Source organism: Anas acuta, chromosome 1 (assembly GCF_963932015.1).
Source record: "Anas acuta chromosome 1, bAnaAcu1.1, whole genome shotgun sequence".
NCBI classification, from domain to species: Eukaryota; Metazoa; Chordata; class Aves; order Anseriformes; family Anatidae; genus Anas; species Anas acuta.
This window is the reverse complement of record NC_088979.1, coordinates 23,705,066-23,730,574: the sequence shown is the minus strand read 5'-3', so window position 1 is coordinate 23,730,574 and position 25,509 is coordinate 23,705,066. Positions and strand designations below refer to the sequence as shown.

Below are 25,509 nucleotides of genomic sequence, written 5' to 3'. Positions count from 1 at the left end.
TTTCTCTGTTTCATCCTGTATAATACACTTTGATAGATTTTCAGAGTGTTCATTTGGCTCAGGATCTTCTTGTGCTGGCACCACTTCTGAAAACAGGAGCTAGGAGAGTAGCAGCTAAAGACTGGCTTCAACCTGGCGAGCCCTTTCCCCAGTTCACCCAGTGCTCAGTGTACTTCAGGAAAGAAATCTCTACTGGAAAAGGTTAACACAAGATCTCTGGGAGAGCGTACTCTGCTACTTGCACAGCAGGACGTGTAGTTTCTGCATGAGAACAGTGATAAAAATATACTCGTTATTTATCAAATGAGACTTTCACTGTGTTTTCATACTGGTGGATATCACTGCAGAATCTGTCCGGGGTAGAAGGGCTGTCCTCCAGGAGAAAAGGCAAAGCAGTCTCAGGCTCATCTGCAGGTTGCCCTCAGGGAGCAGAGCACTCTGAAAGACTTCGTAACCTGAAGGCCCTGAGCATTAATCTGAAAGCCCTTCAGTGCTCCTTTCCTGTGCTGGCAGCAAAATAGCCCTTCTGAATAAAGCATCACGGAATTAGAAAAGCAATGCCAAGGGTATTCTTTAAGAAACTCAACAGAAGTTAAACTCTGCTTTTGTAAAAGTAACCTCTCCAGGCATGGATTGGGATGTGAGAGGTGGCCAAGAGGCAGAACAGTCACCCATGAAGAAATATGGGTGAGTGGGGACTTTAACAGCTAAAGCTCTGTATGAAGACATGTCATGAAGACACAAAATTAGGAGAAAGTCTCTTGTAACCTAAAGACAGAAGGTTTTTAAAAAGGATGGCATGAACCAGAAAGTACCTTGAATCAGAGTGTCTTCAGATAAGGCATATTCAATATGAGCCCAAATTTGAATACCTCTGATGTCTCTTCCCCTTAGACCTCTTGTCTTTATAAAGTGCTAATCTAGAATTCTTTCAGAGCACCTTTTATATTTGATTGCAGGTGTACTTTTTCCTATTTGCATCAAAGTATCGTCTTTAGGCAGTGATTAAAGAGAGGAAGAGCCTTTGTGGCCTCAAAGTGACACATTCTAATTGCAGATGAATTATTTACTGTCCCTACTTAAGAATTGCAGTTCAAATGTCCAAAATGGAGAATGGATTAAATAATTGTAATATTATTGTAGTCAGCTCCTGTAAGCGTTTCTAGTATTGATGGTCAAGTTCACTGTCTGAGGACAGAGTGGCAGTGAGAGGAAGCAGCAATGATGTTAGAACAGCAATTCTCAGCAGTAAGAAGTCTGGAGAATACTTTCTAGAAGGAGTCTCTGTCTATGCTTAGGATATAGGATTTTAAGAAAAACATGAAGATTGTAACTAAAATTTCTTCTAAATGTAGCGTGCCGTACTTTGTATTAAAGAAATTGTCCATAAGGAGAAGTCCCTGCAAGTACTCTGACAGCATGCACCTCTGATGTGCACAGCAGTGGGCTGCATATGTCGTAGTTTGGAGTCGAGATGCCCAGTACCGTGTGCTGTTAATTCCTGGCAGCTATGACAGGTATTTCCAGTAGAATGTGATTTTTGTTGGGGCTAGCAGCAGCCAAATTGTATATGGAAATATTGATGAAATAAATTCCTATGTAATTCCAAGGTTAAAAACAACAACAACAACAGTAAAACTATGCATTATATTTCAGCTAAGGATAATCCTTCATCTAAACATTCCTCGGGACCTATTTGTGGTGTCATCCTCTCTCATTTTTTCATCACCTGAAAGCCAGATTTGCCTTCAGGGTATAGGATCATTGTGGCAAAGATGAGCTGGCACTGCTGGTCTCACCGCTGACTGCTGTGCTTTCAGCAGCTCCTATAGCACACAGCTGTTGAAGACCATTTTGGAAGGGTCTTTGTGCTTACTATAGATATTAATGTACCGGTCTCTTCTAAAATGATGGAGGAGAATATTTTGCCCTTTTCATTTCAAGGCATCATAACGTCTTGGAGACATTTGAGGCCAATTGCCAGATGTGATTAAAAATTAATGGAGCAGAGCAATTGTGCTTGATCCCCCTGACAGAGACGTGAATAACAGCTTTTCCTAAAACTACCTTTTTAAACAGTTCTTTTTGCTTCTATGTTTGTCAAGACAACAACTTCTTTTCCATAAAAAATGGAAAATATTGTTAGTGGACATTTGGGGATTTTTTTAAACGCAGTTTCCTGCAAAATCTAGTTGGATTTTGTTCATTGCACATAGGATGAACCAGCGAGCCAGACTGTAAACTAGAGCATAAAACCAAGTCAACAGGCATTAAGTGAGGAAGCAGATACAACTCAGTTTAGCAGTCCAGAAGTTGCCTTCAGTAACGTGCACACTGAACATGTGTGAAATGATGCCTGCTGTACTGCTTCAAAGCCTGTCTGCTTTGGAAAAGAGGAAAAAATGTTGTATTTTTGTCTGCTATTACCAAAGCCTTGAAATTCAGACTGGAGATATTTTAGAGGAAAGGAAATAGGAAAAAAAGTAGGAGGTGATGAGGCGTGTGATCTCTGCATTGATGCTTTGGAAGATTGTGGGGAGTGCTACTGTTGAGGCTCTTAGATTGAAGCAAAGTAATACTAATTAATGCTCCTTTACTATCTTTACTATCCTCCATATGGAGAGCATTGCAAAGACACCAGCTAACTGGTGAGAGACTGGATTATACATGGAGAAGGATATTCAATTCTTCACATATTGTCTATCTTTTTGAACATCTAAATATAAGCAAGCATACATTTGACTGAGCAGTTCTCTGCAGAAGCAGGGGAGAACAGTTTTCATTACCCGTGAACTATTCGTAAGACTTTGCATGCAAAAGTTTTTATGACTAAATTCTGGTATTTTCACTCATAGTAAATAGCTACTCACTCTTTGGGTTATTAGTAGTGAGAGTGTCTGGTGTCAGACACTCACAAAAAAAAGCTCACTCTCAAAAAAAGCTCACTGTGAAATACTGTTTTTGAAGAGGTCTTTACCACTAATTTGGTGATTTTCCTTATTTGGAAGAATATATTCCTGACTCTTCAGACACACATTTTGTTCATTGTGCCTCTAGAGGATAATCAGGGTCTATTTAGAAGGGCAGGATTTGCCTGACACAGATATGGTTCATTTATTTTTTAACAGTAGACTTTTACGATGATAATCACATCATCATGACATAAGTACTCGTAGCTACTCACAGTCACTGTAGCTACGCAGTTCTCCCAACAGGAAATTGTTAAATAAACAATGGTATTTGAGAAATTGGCATTTTTCTCTCGTGTGTTTCACCGCAAGTGTATTCTTAGCTCTTCATTCACTGGTATTTTTCCAGTCAACTGGTCTACCTTCAGAAACTCACAGGTGTGCACTCATCCAAACAAATTTGGTGTTGTTTGGAGAATACTGCTCTTCAGTGTCCAGCAGAAGCAGGGGTTAACTAACCTGGAGGTTACCAGCCAGCAACCCTTACCAACCGTGGAAAGCAGCAGTCTATAAAATGTCACCATTTCTCCAAGCAGGGATGTAAATGATGTTAATGTGCCAGCTCGGGAGGAACATAAAGATAATGTTTGTAGAAAAAGAAACGAGAAGTTTACTGAGTTTCTGCTGAATAGCTACAGATGTGGCAATCCAGAGGTAGTTAAACACAAGGGGTGGAAAAGTAAGCAATGCATTCCAGCTGCAGCAGCCGAACACTGCTTATGTTAAAGTCTCCATCAGAGGACAGAGCTGGAACTGTATCATGAAAACATCTACTGCAGCGTAGAGTAGTAAATTTGCCACCTAGCCAGCCTGACACCAAAGCAACCTGTTTGGTCAGGTGTATCTGAGAATATATATGTTTTGGAGTCGTCCTGAATCCCACATTCCTCTAAGGAAGAGTAAATATTAGTCCTGCAGGTTTTGGTGGAGTGGATTAGATGAACTTTCACTTTCCACTTTGGCCTCATTTTCTGTGGTTAATTTCAAGTTCTTGGATAAAGTCTTCTCAAGATAAAAATGAGTATGGTCATTTTGAGGAGAAAAGTCAAACCTTTTTTTTTTTTTTTCAAACTGGTCATTTTACAGGATGTGGCTATTGTTATTATCAGTCCAAAGTACGTGAGTCAGACAGTGGTATTATCAAGTTATTCCTTACTGCGGGTTTGTGTAAGATCCACTGAAGGAAATGTGGCAGCTTTCACAGCCAGTGGTGTACAACATTTTCCTAAACTCACTGGTGAGAGAGAATGGAGAAATTAAATAAGACAGAGACTCACTGGAGTTTCCCCATCACTAGCAGGCTAGGTGTGGGAACAAATACATTAAAATAACAGCTGGGGAGTCAAAAAGCGAAGGTGTATGTATGAAAATGAAAGAGAAGAGCCCAGTGGTCCTTAAGGAATTGTTTATTGTACTGAAAATACAGGAGAGATCAAGGATGTGCTTTTTTTCAGAGTGAGCAAGCAAGCAAGAAAATGAATGTTAGGCATGCTTAGGTACAGTGATTTCAATGCCACTTACAAATCTGTTGAAAATCCTGATTGGAAAAGCAATCTTACTTGAAAGAGTCCTAAAATTCACAGTTGCACCCTTTGGAGCAGAAGTTGGAATTCATCTTTTCTGCCTCAGAAGAAAACTTTAGATGTATCTGTTGATTAGGATCTAGGCTACAGGAACAGACTGCTATAAAAATGTAGCATTAGTGGAATTTTCCAAGTCCAGAAATAATTTAGTGTCCAAATGCTTATTTTATCTGATTTATGGCTTCACAGCCTTATATAAGCCAGTAGTGCCAAATAAAATTTTCTTTACTGTGATATGTATGCAGTTCTTCCTCAGGTATTTGGAGTGATGTCTAACACGCAAATTAAATGAAAGGTTTATTCTAGAAATATTCAGCAATATTTATATTTTTAAAGTACAACGTTATTTTTTACAATATTGGTGCCTAAATGTATGTATTATATGCTTCACGAAATCAAGGACACAAATACTACCAAAAACTGTATAGTCATATATAATTTTTTTTTCTTCCTTAATACCATTGCAAAAGTACTCTTCTCTATTCCAATAATTTAACAATTTCATTGAATGAGTATCTCTCAGGAAACCAATCGTAGAGAAGAGTAGCAGTGAATTTGCCGTCAGGTTCCACATAGATGGGTGTGTTGCCAACACCTGTGTAGGGACATATAATTGAAATAGTTTGCATAAATTCCCTGTAGTAATGGTGCGTTGGTTGCTGCCAGTGAATGTTAGGGCACTTAAACAAACCACAAATAGCAAAGCATGTTTAAGCATTGATCATTTAATGCAGACATTGTCAGAAGAATTAAATATATCATGATGTCCTTTTGTTCCTTCTTTTTACTTGGTGTAATATACGGTTGCAGTCTAAATCTCTTCAGTCTCTTTAATAAAGAAAGATTTCTTATTTTGGACAGCTGCATAATTGGGGTGCTAAATCATCCTCAAGGATGTAATCTAAATTATCCTGCTCTGTAACAATTTTCTGTTTTCCTTGATTACTTTAGAGCAGAAGGAACAGTTTTAGGCAATAGCAGTCTGTGGTATTGCCTTAAAAATCAAGCACTGATCATTACAATGTAATAGTTTTGAAGCCAAATATCTCCAGATCCCTTGTAAATAGACTAATTCAAAGTTCAAAATAGCTGTTGTGGTAGGTAGGGCTGTATCCCTTTTAATGTAGGAAAATCTGACGCAAGGAGATAATTTAACTACTTACCCAATTCACATCACAATCCAGCAGAAGAATCTGGAAAAAAAATATGTCTGACTTACACTCTAGACAAAAAAAAACACTCTAGTTACAAAAAATGCACTAAAATCCATGTAGCAATATTCATAGAAAGGTAACAGGGGTGGCTGTAGAGCTGAGCCATCATTTACGAGGTGCCCGACATTGAGAAAGGGTCCAAGAGCAAGACCCAAGGCTGGGATCCCCACACATACTGCCCTTCCCTACCTGCTGGACAGCTGTGTTTGCCAGCATACCCATCGATCGAATCAGATTTCCTATCTTTATTCTTAAAAGAGGCAATTAGCAGGGCAGGACTCCAACCTGAAAACATATGCTAAGGTGTCTTTACTCAGCAGGAGGGACTTCAGCTAATGTTAGCCCGCGGAGTGACGCTGAGCTGCTAATGTACCTGCTCAGTGCCTGAGGAAGTTCCTGTAGGGACACACTCGGCAAAAGAGCAACGTAGACTAAAAATGGTGCAAACAGTTCAATGGAAGTTCACTCGAGCCGGCTACCACACAGGCACTACAGCATCCTCCTGGAAATGGCCTGCCTCTGCTTACTGAGAGCATGCCTTCCTGCAAACAGACTACATGCTAATTTCTCTATGCACCCTCAGTTTCCACTGTATAATAGCATTAATGACCTTGACAGAAAGCATTTCCTGGGGATTAATAACCATTTGAGGTTTAATGACCTGAGGCTATGCCTCAGGCCATCAACTGCTCCAAGCTGCTCATTAAATCCTTAGGATACACTGTCTACTTCAATCATTCCTGCTTAAGTATTTGCTCAGTGTCACCTAATAACAATATTCTCCCTAAGGTATTTCCTCTTTAGAGGCCCTAGTTTTGGAAATGTGTTTGTCCTTAAGTCTTTTGGGACAAGAACTCATCAATTTTTTAAGTGACTCTGTATTACAAGTCAAAGCATTTACTCAGGTTGTCACTGAGTTTCTGCTGTGATGAGCACAGTAAAAACGACCGAGACAGTTAAATTTATAAATTGCACCTGGAAACATGAAATATTTGTTTTAGCTGCTGGCAATCTCATAATCTACATCCAGAGCCAGTAGCTTCCCCCACCCCATCCCAGTGGTTCAGCCAGAGGTAATTTATCTGAGAGGTGATACAGGACAGTCTTCCACTTCCTAGCAAACAGTGCCTTCGTACTGGCTCTGAAGGATACCCCAAATTCAGGTCTGTGTGGAAGGAACACAGTGCGAGCATTTGGTTGTTGGAGGAGAAATGCCACCGCTACTCCATCTTCTTACTGATGAAGTCATAAGTCAGAGGTGGTGCATTGTCCTCTGCTATGGCACGTATTTGTGAAGGGCGAACTTGTTTTTCTGCAGAAGATTTGTCATTTAGGGGAACATTCTTCCCACATCCAGATGGCAACGAGTACAATTGGATCTCAGTTACATCTAGTGCCGTGGCGTTACATCGTGTTCCTTGTTTGTTTGTGTAGCACCGCAGCGCCGCATGCCAGAGAGGCATGGCACAAATCAGTCGCTATTAAACGTTTCTTCCAAAAGTTTCTAAACTGAAAAAGAAGAAAAGCTCTGGGAAGAATGCGATCAATAACAGTAGTGGGAAAGTACAATAAAAGGAGCAAGGTGCAGGGCTATATGTCTATAAATCAGTTATATTGTCCTCACATCCATTACAGGAGTCTTCTGGCGAGGCTCTGCCCGCATCGTGTTTGCACGATAGTGTCCATTGTGCTCTGAGCAACCAGTTGGCTTGGTAAGCTAAAGGAGAGCCAGGAACAGTGCTCTTACAGCCCTGGAAAGAGGAGATGCTACCTTTCTGAGAGGTCTGGGAAGCCCTGCCCTCAGCTTGGCATTAGCTTAGAAGGAGCTCTGCTGGCCCAGTCCTTTGAGCTAACATCTTTGGCCAGAGACAGCGCACATTTTTAGGAGGAGAAAAAGATTTTTCTGGCACGTTCTGAACATTAGAACTGCTTGGAGTTGTTTATAAGCTTAGAACACTTAGAGAAAACCTAAACACCAAGAATGTGTAGTGTCAACTGCAGGGCAGATCTTGATAAGCGTTGCTTAATACTGTGAGTGAGGTGTAGGTATATCCTATGTATACCCTACAGAAACCGGCAGGTGAATGGGTGAATAAGATACAGATGGGGCGAACAACTCAAGTATTTACTTCCTTGCTTGTGTTTGAGATTAGTGGATTCTGAGGTCAATTAACTCTAATTCAATGACATGCTTTGTGTGGGAAAGACTTGCTATTTGTGGTAAACACTGAGCACCTACACAAGAATGTTCCTACATAACTCTCAAATCCCTTTACAAACACGGATACAGATCACTTACGCCATCACTGCAAATGGAGAAAATCAGGTGCAAACAGGAGAAATTGCTGACCTTAAGTCACATAGCATATTAGCAGCAGATGTCTCAAAAAAGAATTTATTTCATCTCACTGGAAACGTGTCTAGCTTTATATGCCTGTTCATCCCATATTCTCTATATAGTCTCTAGAGAAGATGGAGCACTTTCTAGGCATAAGGCAGTTTACCTCTTTTAGGTGTTAAGACAGAATGAATATTTTCATGGAAGCACGTATTTCTCCCCATGGACTTCAGGATCATCTGTGGTGATCAACTGTGGTTCCAGTGCAGTTGCTTATAGGTGAGACCGTTCCCAGCCTTTACATCCAGAAATCCCTTTGTATGTAAATAATTGTTCTACATGATGACAAAATGGCTGCTAGGAAGACAGGCCAACCAGATATTCAAGCATATGCTTAAAGTTGAGCTTCTGATCCTGGATTGTGGTTTATAAAATCAGCCCCTCTGCTGAGACCCTTAACATACGTGGAACAAGCAGGTCTGCTGCTGGCCCAGCCTTTGTGCTCCTTCTCCTGGCTGCTCTTGGCTTGAGACAAGCATCCGACATTGTTCTCACATTGATTTTAGGTGTAGGAATACACTTCTGGTTGGAATTTCCTTTCTAAAGTCTATTGAGAATTCAAATGAGAGCCAGATGAGTTTTTTCCTGTTCATTTAGAAGAAAAATGCAAAACATCATGAGAAACTTTAAAACCACCAGCACTCCCTGAAAGTGCTCACCACATTTTCTGAAAAAGTTCTTTTCAAGGGAATTCAAACTTGCAGGTGATAAACATTCGCTATGTTTTTCTACCCCTTTTTAGGAAGGGCCAGACTGGTAAACAACGAATGGAGAAAATGCTTTGAAATGCATTAAACAAACAGTGGCTTTGTAGGCTCAGTTTTGAGGCTACTTTTAGTAATTGCCTTTTGCTTGGAGTTGCAGAAAGACTAATGAAAACCCCAAAACTCCGTTCCCCAAAACAGTGTCAGAAATTGAGCATCACAGCTGTAATTTTCACCTTTTGGCATCGTTGCCTTCCCTGTAGATTCTCTAATGCAGGTAAAGAAGTGGTGTCCAGGCAGCTCTGTTTGAGTTATTGTTTGTTTTTAATGATGAAGCCCAACCATAAAATAAGGAACTGTAATTTTCAGTTCTCCAGTGTGATTACTTAGTAGTAGGTGAGCTTTGAAAGCATTACAGAGTTGTCACAGGCTACTGTGGGTCCAAAATTTCTAGCTCGCATTACATAGTAAAGTGATACTGGAAAATACAGCCCATCTCCTGCATCGAAGTACCTTTGTCATTTGTTCAGTTTTAGCCAGTGGTTTCAGAGCAACAAGTGGGCTCTTAAGATGGTTATTAAAGATCTTTAACTTCCATTTTGCTGAGATTTCATTGTCAGATTTGGGCTTCTCCTTTTGAAAACCAAGCCAGGTGTTTTTACAGTCAAATCTGTAGGAGACACCATCTTTTATAGGGAACTGCTTGCTTTCTGCTTCTGTTTCTGTCTGGAGAACAACTTATCTCATCATGCTTCTGGCATATCTGAGGCTAGACCCTGCCAAAATCTGAAAGTGAAATAAACCATCAAAAATGTCAGATTCTTGAAAGTGCAGACCAAGGTCAAGCCTAGAAAAAGGCTGGGCTTGGAAAATAAAATACTTATCCTTCAAAGTGTACACAACCCATTTTCTATCTTTGTTTTTATCTGTATATCCCATTACTGTGGCACTGGACAGGCAAAAATGCCTCGTGTCCTGGCCACATACACTCATTCCCCTGACCTTGGGGGGGACATAAAGCTGAAGCAGCAGCTGGATCCTGCTCGTCATGGGGCGCACCCAGAGATGGGAAGGGCTCGTCCCAAGCTGATCCCGGAGGCGGTGCAGCCACCAGCAGGGAGCTTTCAGCTGGCACAGCTCCGGGTGGCCCTGTGCCCCCGGGGACAGCTCCCACCTCGCACTGGAGGTGACATCTGAAGCAGAGAGGTGTCCTCACACAGTCCCTCTGGAGAAGGACAGCCGCCGTTGTTCAGGAATTTTGGTTTTCCCGAAGACCAACTGGAAATTTTGCAGGACAAATTGAACCTCAATCCCCAAGATCTTGAACAGCAGCCATCCTTCATCGCTTCTTTAAACAGTCAAAGGCACGTTGCCTTCCATCTCCTTAATCCATTGTAAATTTACTTCTAACAGCTACTGCCAAAATACAGTATGGCACTTGCACAGCACATGCTTCTTCGGCAGTGAGCACAAAGCGGCTTCTGTTCAGGGGGAATATGTTGCAAGCCCATGAGTGACACACTGTGAGTGCTGAAGATTATGAAACATATTCTGAAACTGAGCAAGCCATAAACACTTCATTTTTCAGAAATAGCCACGTTATTTCTGTCATTCTGCTTGGCAAAAGTACGTACACAGATCTTGGTGTATCCACGTAGCACACGTTGAACAAGAACCAAGTGCTAAAACAGCGATGTGCCAGCAACGCTGCAGTGTTCAGAGAAAATATTTCAACACTCTTCTGGGTTTTTATAAAATCCCATGATCTCTTTTTTGTTTATTTTTACTTCACAAGCCTCTCTCTTGGACTAAAGTGACCTCAGACTATAGCATGGAGTTGTATCCATTGATCTCTTAGTGAGTGCTCTCTAAATGATCAGGAGTTGGGTCAAGGCTCAGGATAACTCATATCTCCAAGCAGGAAATATCTGTTAGAAGGACAAGTTTCTTATGTCTGCCATGGCCAGATTCTGCTGTGAAATGACTAAGTTTAGAGATCAGCTGAAGGCTGGACCAAGTCGTTAATGACACTGAAAATGTTCCCATCTGACATCCAAGCCCCCCATCACTGAAGGCACACAGGAAAGACAACCAGCTCCTACAAGGTAGCTGGTGGTCCTCGTGTATTTCGAGCACATTTCTGAACACAGCACACACTTCAGCATATCTCATCTCACAATTTTCCTTCCTGAGGAAGGAAGAGCCTTTATTCCCATTTTGAGTTGAAGTGTAAGTGTTAAGTGATGTGAGCTGTTTCCCACTGAAAGTCTGGCTGAGCAAGGAATTAGTCATTACTTTCCAAATATCTAGCACTGCCTAGTGACAAAACCATCTTTGCCTACAGCAGGCATGTGGTGATTCAGGCTGGTGAGGACGGTCCCTAGCAGTGGGAGCAAAGGGACTCAGCCTGTGAGGTGGCAACTGAGACTGCCCAATGGATTTCCCATCAACTATTAAAGGATTAAGAAATAGTTGAAATTCATCCAGGAGGTTAAAAAGTGCCAGGGTCTGTATTCCATTGACATTTGCACAGCCAACCCTTCAGTATTCCCTCTTGTTACCCAGCTAGAGAAATTACATGAACATATGATATAGTGGTTTTGTGCTTTGGTGTCTCCCACTGTCCACCCCACAGCCCCAGTTTCTGGTAGGTCTCCAGCCTTCCTGTTGTCTTCTTCCCAGGTAATACACGCCACATAGCTGAAGGGCAGCCTCCAGCTTTATACAGTGATAACTGCAAACATCTAACTCACCTAAGCTCTTTCATGCGATTTGATAAAAGAACAATTTATGTCTTTCCTGCTCGTAGCTAAAAATAACAGTTAAAAAAAAAAGTGTGGAGCGATGTAGTCCTGGGTGGTGTGCTAATTAGTTCTTTGCTAATTCGGCTTTATTGCTGGCAATGATTACCGTCGAGTAATTACAGGGTTCCTCTGAGTCTGGCTTCCATTTGCTCTGTGGTGTAACACGGGTAAGGAAATGAGGAATGTCAGTACTATGGATACCTAGTGTTATTTCTGCTATAGCTGAATTTCGTGTTATAGGCAACAGTTATTTCGTACAATTGTTTTAATAGCTGGAAACAGACCTAGGTGAGCTGCAGAGTGGAAAACCTGTATTTCCACTACATTAAAAGTCTGTTTTGTACTTGAAGGAGCACATAAAACCCCCACGGCCTTCTATAAAAAAATATGCATGGAAAGGAAACTAGAGACTTCAGCCAAAATACTAAAAATAATAACTATACCAACACAGCCAAGTTGTCTGTTCCTTCTTCCCTCCAGTATGAATGAATAAATGTTTATGTACAGCTATCATGTAGGAATTGCTTTAGCATGATTTTTGTATGTTGCTCTGTAGCTGTGTGGATTTCATTACAAAGGGACTAAGCAAAAGAAAACTGTGATTTCCGTGAAGAAAAGTCCTTAGGTTATTTTAATTCGGGTATCAAGAACATTTCAGTTCATTGGCAAAAGTGTTTGCTCTGTAACCTTCCCGTTGTGTTTTCTAAGCATGTTTAGGTGTGCATGTGCCCAAGTGCTGCAGTCCTAATCGCTCATTCCTGCAGCCGTATGGTGTCAGAAGGCAGGGTCAGATGAAGGAAAATCAAAGGTGTGTAGGTGCTTGAGTAGGCACGTGAGAGTATTTAACTTTTAAAAATTTCTGAAGGTCTTCCACTCTACCAGTTAGCAAGTTTAAATACTCTTAAAATTCCAGCCTTTGAGTTCCCCGTGTTGATATTAAAAGTTATTCACATCTATTCAGTGAAATTAAACAAAATTTCCATCATGCGATGGGTGATGAAAACTGCCTGTCCAGCTGTCCGAACAGTGGCTCTGCTGCTACTGTCCAACAGGCCGGGTAGTTTGAGAACTTTCCCACATTCAGTACTGGTTTTGAGGTCAAGAGAAACGTTTGGATGACATTTTTGTAAAAATGGGTGCTTTTCCGAAGGCAGAGTGACGGAAGATTTTCCTTTTTTAGTAAGCGAGTAATTGTTTCCTTTAATTTCTTTGTTTTTTCCCCTGATTCTATTAAGATCAGTGCATAGCCATGTAATTAGGGGCTCTGGACAAGATCATGCCGAAGCACACACTGGTGTGACTCCACTGTTTCTACAACACTGCAAAACAAGGGGCACAACTTAGTTTACAATAACATCTTTACGTGTTTCATCAATCCATCGTATGAAATAATTTTAAAATTAGTAGAAAGGTTGAACAGAGGAGATTGTCTGGTCCAACCCCTGCTCATGGCAGAGCCAACTTCCCATATCATGTCACATCGTATACTGACACAGAATCAGCCTAAGCCCAGAAAGGAAGATGGGCCAAGCTCAGAATGTTAAAGTTAAAGAAAGCAGCGTTTGTGCTTATGATTAATTTACCAAATTTTCATTTCTTCATACAGTCACAGGAAGACAGCCTGGCAGCTCTCATTAGTAATATTCTTGTAGTAAATAGCAGCTGAAAAAAGTGTTTAATAGGTATGGGTGTTTGATGTTTAATGATCTCAGGAATAATAATAATAATAATAATAATAATAATAATAATAATAATAATAATAATAATAATAATAATAATAATAATAATAATAATAATAATAATAATGTAGATATCGACTAATTATGTTCACTTTCATTTTATAATTATTCTTAACTAACAGTCTTGAGGCACGATGAAATGTTAATAATGTTGTTATACTTGAGTGATCATAATTACAGTATGGTTGTGAATTAGAGGACGTCATCTGGGTTTGTAGGTACAGCCCTTGGCTGTATTTTTAGGATAATGTCAGCCCTCCTGTTGCTGGGTTGTGTGCGGATGACAACTTCTTCAGATTGTGTGAACAACTGACATTCTGCTGCTAAGGGTTTTGTTTATTTTTTCAGAAGAAATGCACAGAATGTCTTTCTCAATAGGTCTTTTAATGGAAGGAGCTAATAAGGAAACAGTGGGATCTAAAGACAGCCGCTCGTAGTGTTCATCAGCTGATAACAGCAGCTAATACTGATAACTCCAGGTGGGAGCTTGGCACTTTGCAGTACGTTCTCTGTGCACAAGCCATGGATCCGGACCTTTGTCTTGAATATTTCAGCTCTTCCATTTGTGCTGTATCTTATCAATGTTTCCTGCAGTACAAATTACTCCTCTCACTCAGAACTCCAAAAGAAATTACTTTAATCTTAATTTACGATAAACAAGAACTGAGGAGTCTTTTTTATTAATACATCAAAGTATTATCTCCAAGGGGAGTTAGCTTCACAGTGATGTTCAGTGTTTAATATAAATTCACAGCATGAAGACCACCTCAGATGGGTAGAGGTTCTCTGATGTGTATCTGATTGCCTGCGTGTAATTTGAACATCTACAGCACATGAAGGGCATAATCAAACAATAATTAATATGGTGATAAGGAACTACGTTTTATACTGCTTATTTGCATAATTCGGGGAGAAAGTCTACTGTGACAACATCTATCTTTTGGGGGATTGTTTACATTTTCACTCCTATTATAACATGAAGCATTCTCCTGCATTCCATAGCGCCTTTCATCTGAGGAGCTCCAATTACTGTTTGACCAATTAACTTCAGCACCGCACACATACAAACCACGTTGGGTATTGTGATGTTTAAGCCTCAAACTTGACCTCCAGCTTAGGACACTGAGTTTGAAAACCCTGGCTTCCAGAGCCATTAAATCTCTGTCTGTAATTGGAGTTCTGATTCCCCATGGGAGCAGAAATAATGCTCAGACCCATGCTGCTCCCTCATGGGAGCCCTCCGAATGTCAGGCTGCTCCAGAGACCTTGGGCATCTTGTGTGCTGCTTGAATTCAAGCTGTCTGCAAATCTCCCCTGGCCTTGCAAGAGATGACATTTACCAAAAGCTTGCAAGGACAGAGGGTAGCTGAAAGCTGCCTGTAGTGGGGTCCATCTGTTGCATCCAAAGTCAAAACAGGTCTCAAGGGCAGAGCACCAGACCAAACACCTTGTACAGTTTTTGTGCACTGAGGAAACATGTCTTGTATATAGATGAAAGAATATGTTGCTGATGTAATTAAATCATTAGCAATCTAATCAAAGAGTCCACATATAAGGAAAATATTCTGAATACTTATAATACTAAGTATTCAGATATGGCTACTTTCCCATAATGGTACAGTTAGAATTGATCATTTTATGCTTCCTATTCACTATGCTGCTCTTTTGTGTTGTCCTTACCCTTCCTGTGACTCTCTGGGTCTTAAAATCAATGGCACTAATCTTCCTCAAGAAGAAGAGCAATACGAAGTCACTTACAGCAAGTGGGCACCACTGAGCAGAGCCTGGTTCCGGTCTCTCTGCACCCTCGCTTCAGGGATTTAGGGACAAGGATGAGATCCCCCTGAGCCTCCTCTTCTCCAGGCTGAGCAGCTTCAGCTCTCCCAGCCTCTGCTCACAGCAGAGATGCCCCAGTCCCTTTGTCATCTTGGTGGCCCTCTCCAGTTGGACTCTCTCTGGGTCTCCTTTATACTGGGGGGGCCAGAACTGGACCCAGTACCCCAGATCTGGCCTCACTAGTGCTAAATCTCTGCTGATGATTGCTCTGCTGGCAACATTTTTCTTAATGCAGCCCAGGATCCTGTTAGCATTCTTTGTGGCAAAGTCATGTTGCTGGCTCATGCTCAACTTGGTGACCACCAGGATGCCCAGGTCCTCCCCTGAAAAGCTGCATTCCAGCCTTTTGGACGGTCACTTGCTCTTTCACTCTTCAAAAATAGTGATTCATTAGAACATACATAACTTGAATATAACATGAATAGCTACATATGGGTACAATGCTGCAAGGACTACTTATTATTAATATCTATTAGCTATGGCGGTATCTCTGGTATGTTGTAAAAATTGCTTTACAGCATATGTGGGTGGCAATTGAGCATACACTTGAAGGTTTTCTAAACACCAGCTGGACTCAACATTTCGCTTTGAAATATGAGCTCAGCAGCTATTTTGGTGTTCAGGCCACTCTTTGCTCCGTTCTACATAGAAGTTTAGATGCAGCCTAGATCTCTTCACTTGGAAACCCGAAGGCATAAGATGAAAGTCTGTTTTCAAAATCTGGCCTATAGTGACTCCATGAGTCATCAGAAGTTTTGGAGTAGATCCCAGAGGATGAGATTGTTACTCCTTCTCTACCTATCTGATAGTATTCCTTCCACATTAAAGATATAATATATTTTATACTAGAGCCCTTAAATACTCACTTTTTCCATAACTTCATCCAAACACATTTTTAGGTGGACATACAGTGCTTATGCACCACTATCAAAGCCCTGTTAATTCTCAAGTCAGTGGTGCTAAACCCATCACTTTTTGAATGGCCTGCCAAATAGGTGGGAAGGGCAGCTTGGTGCTGGAGAACAGGTGGGTGGTGCTCTGTCCTCGGAGCCTGTGCTGAACAATACTCATGGGTGCTGTCAGAAGGCAGGAAAAGGAATATAAATCCTGTTGAAGAGGGGGGAGGATGTGATGGGTACCGAGCTCTTAATCACTTCTGTCCATTAGCAGTACCAGAGTATTTTTCCTAAGACAAAAGGGAGAGCCTGGTGTCCTTGTCAGCTTCCAGTGTATGTATGTATATATATATATATATATATATATATATATATATATATATATATATATATTATTTGAATTTTATCTAGCTCATAAATCCTGCTAGTAGTTTCAGCTGGGTAAAGAATTCTTCTTGTTTCTTGTCATAAACTGCTGCAGCGTTCTTTTATGCAGCTGCCACATTTCATCCTAACGCAGCTGCATTTCACCCACGGATGTAGTGATCCCTATATATAACTTTCACATCAGTTTTTATAACCATTTAAAGTGCCTCAAGATGAGATGTGGGATGCAAGCTATTGTTTTATTAGTGTCATCGCAAATTGCTGCATTGTACAAATCAATTGTAAGCTGAGAAGAAAAGCAATTTCAAAGTGATATTTGAAGATAGGGAGAGATTTTGGGGGTTAGGAGGGATTTATAATCCTGATTTAGAAAATTTGAAAGGAATGTGGCAAAAAAAAAGAGGAAACACTAGCTGGAGTAAGGTTGCATAAAGTGGATGGATATGTGGAACAGTGGGTAGCAAAAATGTCAGTGTAATGGATGGCAGAAAGTTAGTTTTAAAGGAGTTTGGAGTAGAAGATACAGAAAAAAAAAATGAGGAGAAAGAGAAAGCAGCAGTAAATAGAAGTGATCATGATGCTAAACAGCAAAGACCTGGAGAGGATACTCAAGGAAGAGCTGGATCTCTTGGTTTGATCACATAGCTGAACCACATAACGTAGACATGACTTTTCAACATCCTTTGGCTCAGTTAAACATTTTTGCAGTGTTTTTAGTGTTGTGTCTGAGACTTTCAAATATTAAGACAAGTTGGTGTCCATACCTCAATGCATTCTTATATGCAGGTGCCTTGCTGTGCCCAACATGCCATCCCCTGTACCTCTAGAGTGACTTAGAAATCTACGTAAGGGAAAAATTCCCTGGGGAGCTGGTTTGAGGCTAAAGACTCTTAGGGACATGGATGGCTGCCTGGAAGGAAGGCTAATGACTCTGAACTGGGAGTCCCTCTGGTTACTTCTTGCTCCTGAAATCTTTATGTGTCCCTGTGCCTCTGCTGGCTTGTTCTCCTTGATGCTTTAAAAGCCCTTGCAAGTCACCTCTTCACTTACACTTGTGGAGTGTGGTACATTGTGCAAAGGTCTCCCTGCAAACCGTTTTCCCTGTTTTCATGTTGCCGTTTGCACAGCTTCCTTCACGTTGTTAGCATGAGAGAAAGTGGTGTGCTATATGCCTAGCTCTGATGAGATCTAGATGTCAAAAATATTAATATAGACACAATCTTTCCAGACCTGTGACTTTTCACTCCTGGTGAACCTGCTGTAAATTTCAGGCCTACCAGTTTTAACCAGTATCGTGTTAATTCAGGAAAGGAATTGAGCATAGTCCTTTTCACCTGAAGAGGAGCTAAGTTCCTAATTCCTGGCCAGAACAATACACCTTTCCTCTTGGGAAATGTAGTCTTGCCAAAGATGAAAGGCTGATGAGAAGTGTCCCGTCCCAGTGGCACTGTGCAGCATTTGGTCACAGTAGGTAACAAAAGAATTGTCACAGTTGGTCAAAGAAATAGTTCATATAGTCCCAGACTGTGTCTGAGCACAGTGGCTCAGAAGGAAAAGCTATACAAGGGGTCATCTAGCCAGGAAAAAATAATCTTATAATGCTGTCTTTAGTTTGGTTTCATTTATTCTCTTCTGGAGAATCCTTTTCCAAATCTGAGGTGGTAGCAATGGGTACTCAGATACGACTCAGTTCACTTTTGAGCCCACTCATCTCCTGATCCCAGTGTCCTTTGGCAATGAATTTCATAGATTGCTTTAAAAAAAAAAATACTTTATCAGTTCAGATTGCCTTATTTCTTTTTCATTCCTCCCTTTTCATTAATCTTCCTGCCCTTGTGCTACAAGGCAGAGTGAATAGAAGCTCCCAATTTCCTATTTTTGTATTACCCATGATTTTGTACCCTTTTATCATAACCCTTCCTTATTCATCTGCTCTCCAGGGTAAACAGTCCCAATCTTTTCATCTCTCAGCATATGAGATTTTTTTTTCACATCCATAAATAATCATGCTTCTCACTTTCAACCTTTCTAAGTCAAAGCATGAATGGACATCATCTGACTATTATTCACCAAGTGTAAAGAGCTACAGAGAAAGAAACAACTCATGAGCTTGAAAGGATCTTTTTTTTTTCTATTGACATTTGAATTATTTTCAGCCAAACTAGTTTAAAAGGTCCATATTTTATTGTATTATTACTGGTACCACAATACTCTGCAAAAGCTTAATGTCTATTAAAATAACGCTTTGACAGCTTTGACAGCTTTATTTGTTCCTTGCTTGCAAAACATAACCTTGCCTCTAATAGTAATTATACAGCATGATATAAAATAATTCCAATGAAATTCCACTTCTGAAAACCTTATTACCAGGATTTATTGAAGAGTACACACCATAACGTAGTAAAATAGTACAAATTCATTGTATGCTTATGTTTTATTTTATTTTTGATAGATTTGTGCTATAAATGGTAATTTTTCGGGTGCAGAGTACAATTGCCTCTGCATTATTATTTGAATCCTTCTGGAGAAGTCCTGTGGAGTGGAAGGAAATAGGGCAAACCGTAAGAGCTCTACCTGAAAGTCTTCCTTCAGATGGAGTTCTTGGGAAATTATGCTAAAAGCCTAAATAATTTCAGACACCGTTATACTTTGCACAAAAATTTATACCATCCTATAAATAAAACTTAAGAATTTTTCCTTTTAAAGAATTCTGGTGCATGAAAATGTTGCAGAAAATGTTGTATGTCATTAGTAAATTGCATGGGGCTTTTTCTTTAGGGAACACAAGAATCTTTATATTTTTCCATGATCGACACCAACCTGCCTGCTGTAGATGTGACCTGTGTAGATGTTTTGCTGTGAATTTCCTGGGTGACCTTGGAAAGTCATTTGTTCTCATATTTGTAAATATTTTCCCATTCTTTACAGTTCAGCACCTAAACTCTACCGTGAGGCTGATTTCTTAGCTCCAAAGTGGCTTTGAAAATGTGAGGTGGAAACCTCACAGTGGAAACCTCTCAGCCTTCAGTGTTATGTAGTAGCTGGGTGACAATGGAGTGATGCATTCAGGTATCAAAACTTCAGAAATCTGGCAATCTCCAGACCAAATTTCTAAGGGTATTAGTACTTGAGGAGTAACATAGCCATATTTGTATGGGTAGTTAAGGGAGTCATGCACCTAATTCCCACCAACCTTACCAACCTTGTCTCTAACTTGCCTGTGTACTTTTGATGTGCTTCAAATCCCCATCTGAAAAAATAAGAATAACAGTGGAATGGATCACTGTCTTAAAGATGATGAGACGTAAGGGCAGGAGAGCAGTGGGGGCCATTAAAGTATCTTGGCCTAGGCTGCAAGAAGCTGAAACATGCTGGGCCTGTTCTCATATGGCTTCAGCCTAAACTGAGCTTTCCTTCAGAAAAGAAGCAGTCTGCCCTCATGAGTGCTCTTCTGGGAAGATGTCAGGCTGCTGATGTGGCTTATTTGTGACTTGTAGGGTGTATGGGGCATCAAGACCATCTAGGTGAGGCTGAAGCTCCCCCACACAGTGTGTACAGCTGCCCCGAGAGTGCTTCAGGTGTAAGGCATGGTCAAAGTCTCGTCCCCAGTAGTAGTCACTGGCTCACCTTTCACACGGGTCCACTGGGACTCTGAGGGTAAAAGGTGTTGCTATCTGGCCTCAAACAACATTTGCAAAAGAGACCTCTCAAAAAGAGACCTGAGACCTCTTTCTACCTAACAGACAAGCTTTGGGCTTCCAGTGAAGCTCACTGATGTGGCTGCATCATAAAACAGGCTCCTTTCCAATGACTTGATCGATGGTTTTCACTAACACTCCCAGATATTTTAGCTTTAACCTAGTAAATTAGATTTAAGTGGTGAGCAATATAGGGGAAATAAAAAAGAGAGCATAAATAGTGATTTGTTACAGGCAGATGAATAATAAAGGTTATCACGCATAAAGCTGACATAAACACAATAGATGAGGTAATTATGTACCTTATTTATTCTTGTTGCAATTTCTTTTGCTACATTGTGCAAAGGGATATCTGAATCTTAAATTAAAATTATATGGGAAAAAAAAAAAAGAAACACTGAAAGAGAACACAGAGGAAACAGAGGGATAATAGCAGAAAGGCAGAAATAAGATGGCAATCACTGATGTCTGGATAGGAAAAGACATGTTAAATGACTGTACTAACTGATATTTATGGACAGTGATAAGGTCCCAAGCTGTAAAATGAATTTACTTACATGATTTTTTCTTGACCGAGCGATTTTAACCCAACAGATTTTTAGAAAGTTTTGTTTTTCTTCATGTGAGGAAGGACTGTCCCCATGGTTTGGTTTTCTTCAGCTAGTTAAAATGCAGCTAAATGTGGACTAAGTTAGACCCTTGGAGGTTAATTTTCTGCCATCTTAGAGTGTTGAGCTAGATCTCCAGTGGGTTGGCCAAGAGCTGATATGTCACAAAAGGAAGCAGAAGGAGTTATGGGGTGAGGGCAGGCAGGGTAGGATGTCCCTGTTAAGGACAGCTAACTCTTGGAGTTTCCTTCTGGTGTTGGGCACCATTCAAGCGGTTTGTGTGGGATTGGAAGTACTGGGAGAGACAAAGACTGCAAGCAACCATCCCCATTTCAGCCCCAGAATACCCAGAGCACTCACAGGGTGCGTGGGACACAAGCGCAAACCTGCTTAACGCCAGGCATAGGCTTGAAGCCACATCCCAGCTGTGCTCTCACCGTCTGTCTAGTTTCCTGGAGGAACCTCTCCCTATTTCACTCTACTTACATCTTAAATAAATCAAAAGATGGATAAGAGGTTTGCACTTCAATCCCTATTGTGTGATATCACCATCTCTGATAAGTATTTAATTTAATATGCAGTGAGACAACTCTAAGAAGAAAATGGAGAAATAATTCCAAAGGAATAAAAAAGCAAAACCCAATGGCTTGGCTGATCAAAGAGGAGTGTGACAAAATATAAAGCTGATGATTTCATATGTGCACTAATAGGTTTTGGTGAAGCAGGGGGCAACTTCTGGGGGGTCTCTGGGGAGAGACATGAGGAAGCTCAGCAGTGACATTTGTGCGCAGGGGATTCTGCACACACCTCCTGGCAAAAGCTGGCAAATGGAGGCCACAAGGAGGTCATCAACCTCATAATTGTGGACAGAGCACTTAGGGACATGGCTTAGTTTTGGACTTGGTAGTGTTAAGATGATGGTTGGACTTGATGTTTTTAAGGGTCTTCTCCAATCTAAACGATTCTGTGATTCTATCTTCCTACAAGTGAGGCTGGAGGACTTTTGAAGGTGTGAACATCAGTTATAGCTTGTTACCAGTAGAAAAGAGTAATAGAAAGAGAAACCTGTTTCTTGTCAAGCTTTAACTAAAAGCTGGAAAAACCTGATAACTCCAGTTCTGTGAGACATACTGATGCACGTCAGTATTTGTGACCGATTTATTACCTAGTCTTACTAATGAGCCATTGCCATTAGCTGCTGACCAAGCAAGTGGAAAGCAGTAGGAAAATTATCCATGACTTTTTTTTTCAGTCAGCAGAGCAGTATGGAAGTGCATAAGCAGAAATTCACCATCATGTGCACTGTGGGCCATGCCACCCCACAATTTCAGTTTCCCAAATTCCCTAAGCAGCATCCTGGAGATGCTGTCCCTGGGGCAGATGCTGGGCTGGTGGGGGCTCACATGATTCTGGGAGAAGCTGTGGCTCCTGGTGAGCATTAAGCACAAATCTAGGATCTCTTCTCAGTGTGATAGCCCTTCTCTGTGCTGTAGACAACCTGTGAACCCGTGGCTTTCCAGGTGCTTGCAGGGTTGCACCACAACAGCACAGCTACTGCAGGTTGCCTTTGACACCTGCAGTAGCCTGGACAGGGGAGCAGCACTAGACCAATGCTTTCAAAAGTTATTTCTGCAACCCTTCACTGACATCTTCAATAACATCTTTCTGGTGCTGTACTCATCTCTTCCCAAATAAGTCTTCGCTGATGGTTAACTAGCAAGTAGCAAAAAACAAATATTAGAGTGTATGCACAGAAAGAGAATGTTAAATTGAGCATCCCAAATTGTATTTTATGCATTGCAATAGCCAGTAATGAAAAAAATCTGTACTGCATACTGAACTAAAACTTGGATTACATGCCCAGAGTGAGATAATAGAAATCACCTCTTGTGTCTGCTGAGGAGCAAATACTTGTTCGTGCCTTTTCACTCAAACTACATTACCAGCCAAGAGGGGAATGGCTGGAACAGGTGCCTTTAACCAGAAGAAATTCGCTGATGTGAACAGAGTCATCCTTTTGGCTGGGCCAAGAGCACATTGCACTGCTGTCCTCTGAATAAGACAATCATGTAATCATTTAGTTAGAAAAGATAAGAGAGAAGGGAGGTAACTGGGCGTTACCCGTATCCGTGTCTGAGACTCAGTGTGCTGGAAGCTGATTTAGCAAATCTTGTTCAAGGCTGAATCTGTTTTTTGAGGCAATCATTCAGAAAATTAGAATACTCCCAAGAGATGCCTTTATGGAGGAGATGGAGTCAAAGATTTGAAGGCAGAAGTTACTCCATTAATCATTTTGAGTTTGAGTGGGCTGCAGTATGTTACAAACAGCCTCTAAAAACAATAGCCTCCAACAAAAACTGAAGGGGTGAGGTTTGCTTTCCTTGCTTATTCCCTATAATTATTCACCCACTGCAACCTGAGATTTTTCAGACCTCACTTGGTCTGCAGGAAGATTCCTCAGCAAGATCCTCTGAGCAGCCAACTGCAAAAAACACTGAAATATGATAAGCATATAAGAGCATTAAATGGTAGCATTCTCCATCACCCACAGCCTCTGTTAGTTGTGCTTCCAGGCCAGATGAAGCTAGAATGTACGTACAGCTGTTATGAGTTGTAAAATACATTTTGAAATGGGATTGATTCATCTGTGTTTCATGAGATTGAATTAAGCAAAAGAAAGAGTATAAAGGCTTGTCTTTTTTCCAAGCATTTAATAAAAATATTCAGCCTCACTGGAACATAATAGAGATGTACTTTAGGCACACAGATGTGCAGTAGTGAGAGCCACGTTTTATGTAAGCTGCTCATTCTTTTGTGTGGTGTTAAGAACTGAATGTACTTTCATACTCCATTTTTTGGCCTTAACATGAGCTAATGTCAAAGCAAATGAAGACCTGGTGGTAAATCCTTTTCAGCACTGCTAATGATTGCTGCCATTGCAGAGCTGTTCCTGGCTGTCTCATCATCTTTGGGAAATTGGGCTTTTGATAAGTAGGCCTTACACTCTGAATTTTTATTTCTGCAACAAAATTTGCTGGTGTGGTTCAGTGTTTAGTGGATCAGAAAAAGGTGTGTGGGTCACATACTGGAGAGTGTATTCAAAGCAGGTTTTATGGTGAGCTGCAGTGGGTAAAGTCATTAGGGATATAAGGAGTGGTTTGAATGGGGTTGGACAGGGAAAAATTCATGCCAGCATTCCCTATCTATAAAAATGCATTTTAGTACAAAGCAGATTTACAACTGGCATTATTTTTGCATGCAAAGTAAAACATGCAGAAGAGCAACTAAGCCTGATTTTATTCTTTCAGTTCCGTTGCTTGTTTTATATTTAGGTTTTCATATTATGGCTGCCTAGATTTTATAACTGCAAGTGTGCCCAAACCCTTGATTGATTCATTCAGCTCGAATAATAAGCAACATAAATGTCTCCTTTCTTCAACACCTGCACACTCCATTCCTTAGCCGACACACATCTAAATTTTGCAAGTATAAGAGATGCAGGCACGTGTTTTGACTTTGATTTTGTAAACCACAACCAGCCAGGTGGTAGATCCTGGTCTAGATCGGAGCAGGAAGGAAATGTTGCCCAGGTTTTGCTGTCAATCCACATATATCTGGCTTTTTCTATGTTTTCTGCTGTTCTTCCCATGGCTGTGGGAGCAGCCGCACATGCAGGCAGCGTGGGTGCCCATGTGGCAGGGCAGAGGTGGACCTGGTGCAGTGCTCTCAGGTCTCAGTAAAATGATCTCGTGGAGCTTGGCAAAAATCAAGTGACCCTAATATCAACATCTCATCCTCCCCTATCCCTGCTGTCACCCCCAGCTAAGGAGATGCTGTTCTCTGGTCATCCCAGCACCTCCTCCAGGTGGGCAGGATACATCAAACCCAGTGAGTTCTGCTTGAAAGTGGAAGCCTAGTCCAGCACAAGCTGTGTCTATGCTTCTAAATAGTGGAGAACGGGGAAGAAGATGAGACAAATTGATTCATCTTCACACTGGCCTTCTCAAGAAAAGATTTGTCTTGAAGAAAGATAACTGAAACAGTCCCAAACAGGCTCAAAAGTGGATTAAAATGAAAGAAGAGCGAGTGGTCTGGGATGCAGTGCTGCCAGTCACTGTCCCTGTTTCCATCTAGCTGCATAGACATACCTGCAGCAGTTTATCCCTCCTCTATTAGCAGCCACAAGAGAAAGGCCTTGTCAGTAAGTGATTTATCCCATCTATTTTAGACACTACTTTAAGGTGAAATGAAGCACCCTTTGCAAGTAACTGTCTCTCTGTTGACTGTGGAGGGACTCTACATAATTGAGTTCAGATGGCTAGAGGTAGGAAGGTGCATCCTACCTGGGCAATTTCCCTTCAGTAACACTAGCCCTGTCCAAACCATTCTGTGTCTTTCAAGTGTGATTTTTCTCTGCAAGAAGTGTCGGAACAAGAGAAAACCCACTGCATGTTCTCTGTCATTCCATTTCCACCCTGCTTCATCTTCCCCTCTCTCCAACATCTTGCCTTTGGGGAAGGATAGGACACAGGAAGACAAACCTGACTGAGCAGCCCTCCGTCCTCGTGAAGGTGATTAAAACTTTGGTGTCTTCATCTCAGGCACCAAACAGCTGTGTAAACCCCAGAGCCCTATGGAGTCAGGTGGATTTCTTTGATGGGCTCTATTTTATT

General features: G+C 41.1%; 1 protein-coding gene across 11 annotated transcripts in view; it reads left to right on the top strand.

Annotated features, from left to right (window-relative positions):
- The window catches only part of STARD13 (StAR related lipid transfer domain containing 13), a 294,539-nt gene that overhangs the window by 227,436 nt on the left and 41,594 nt on the right, over nucleotides 1–25,509 (top strand). The window lies entirely within an intron of this gene.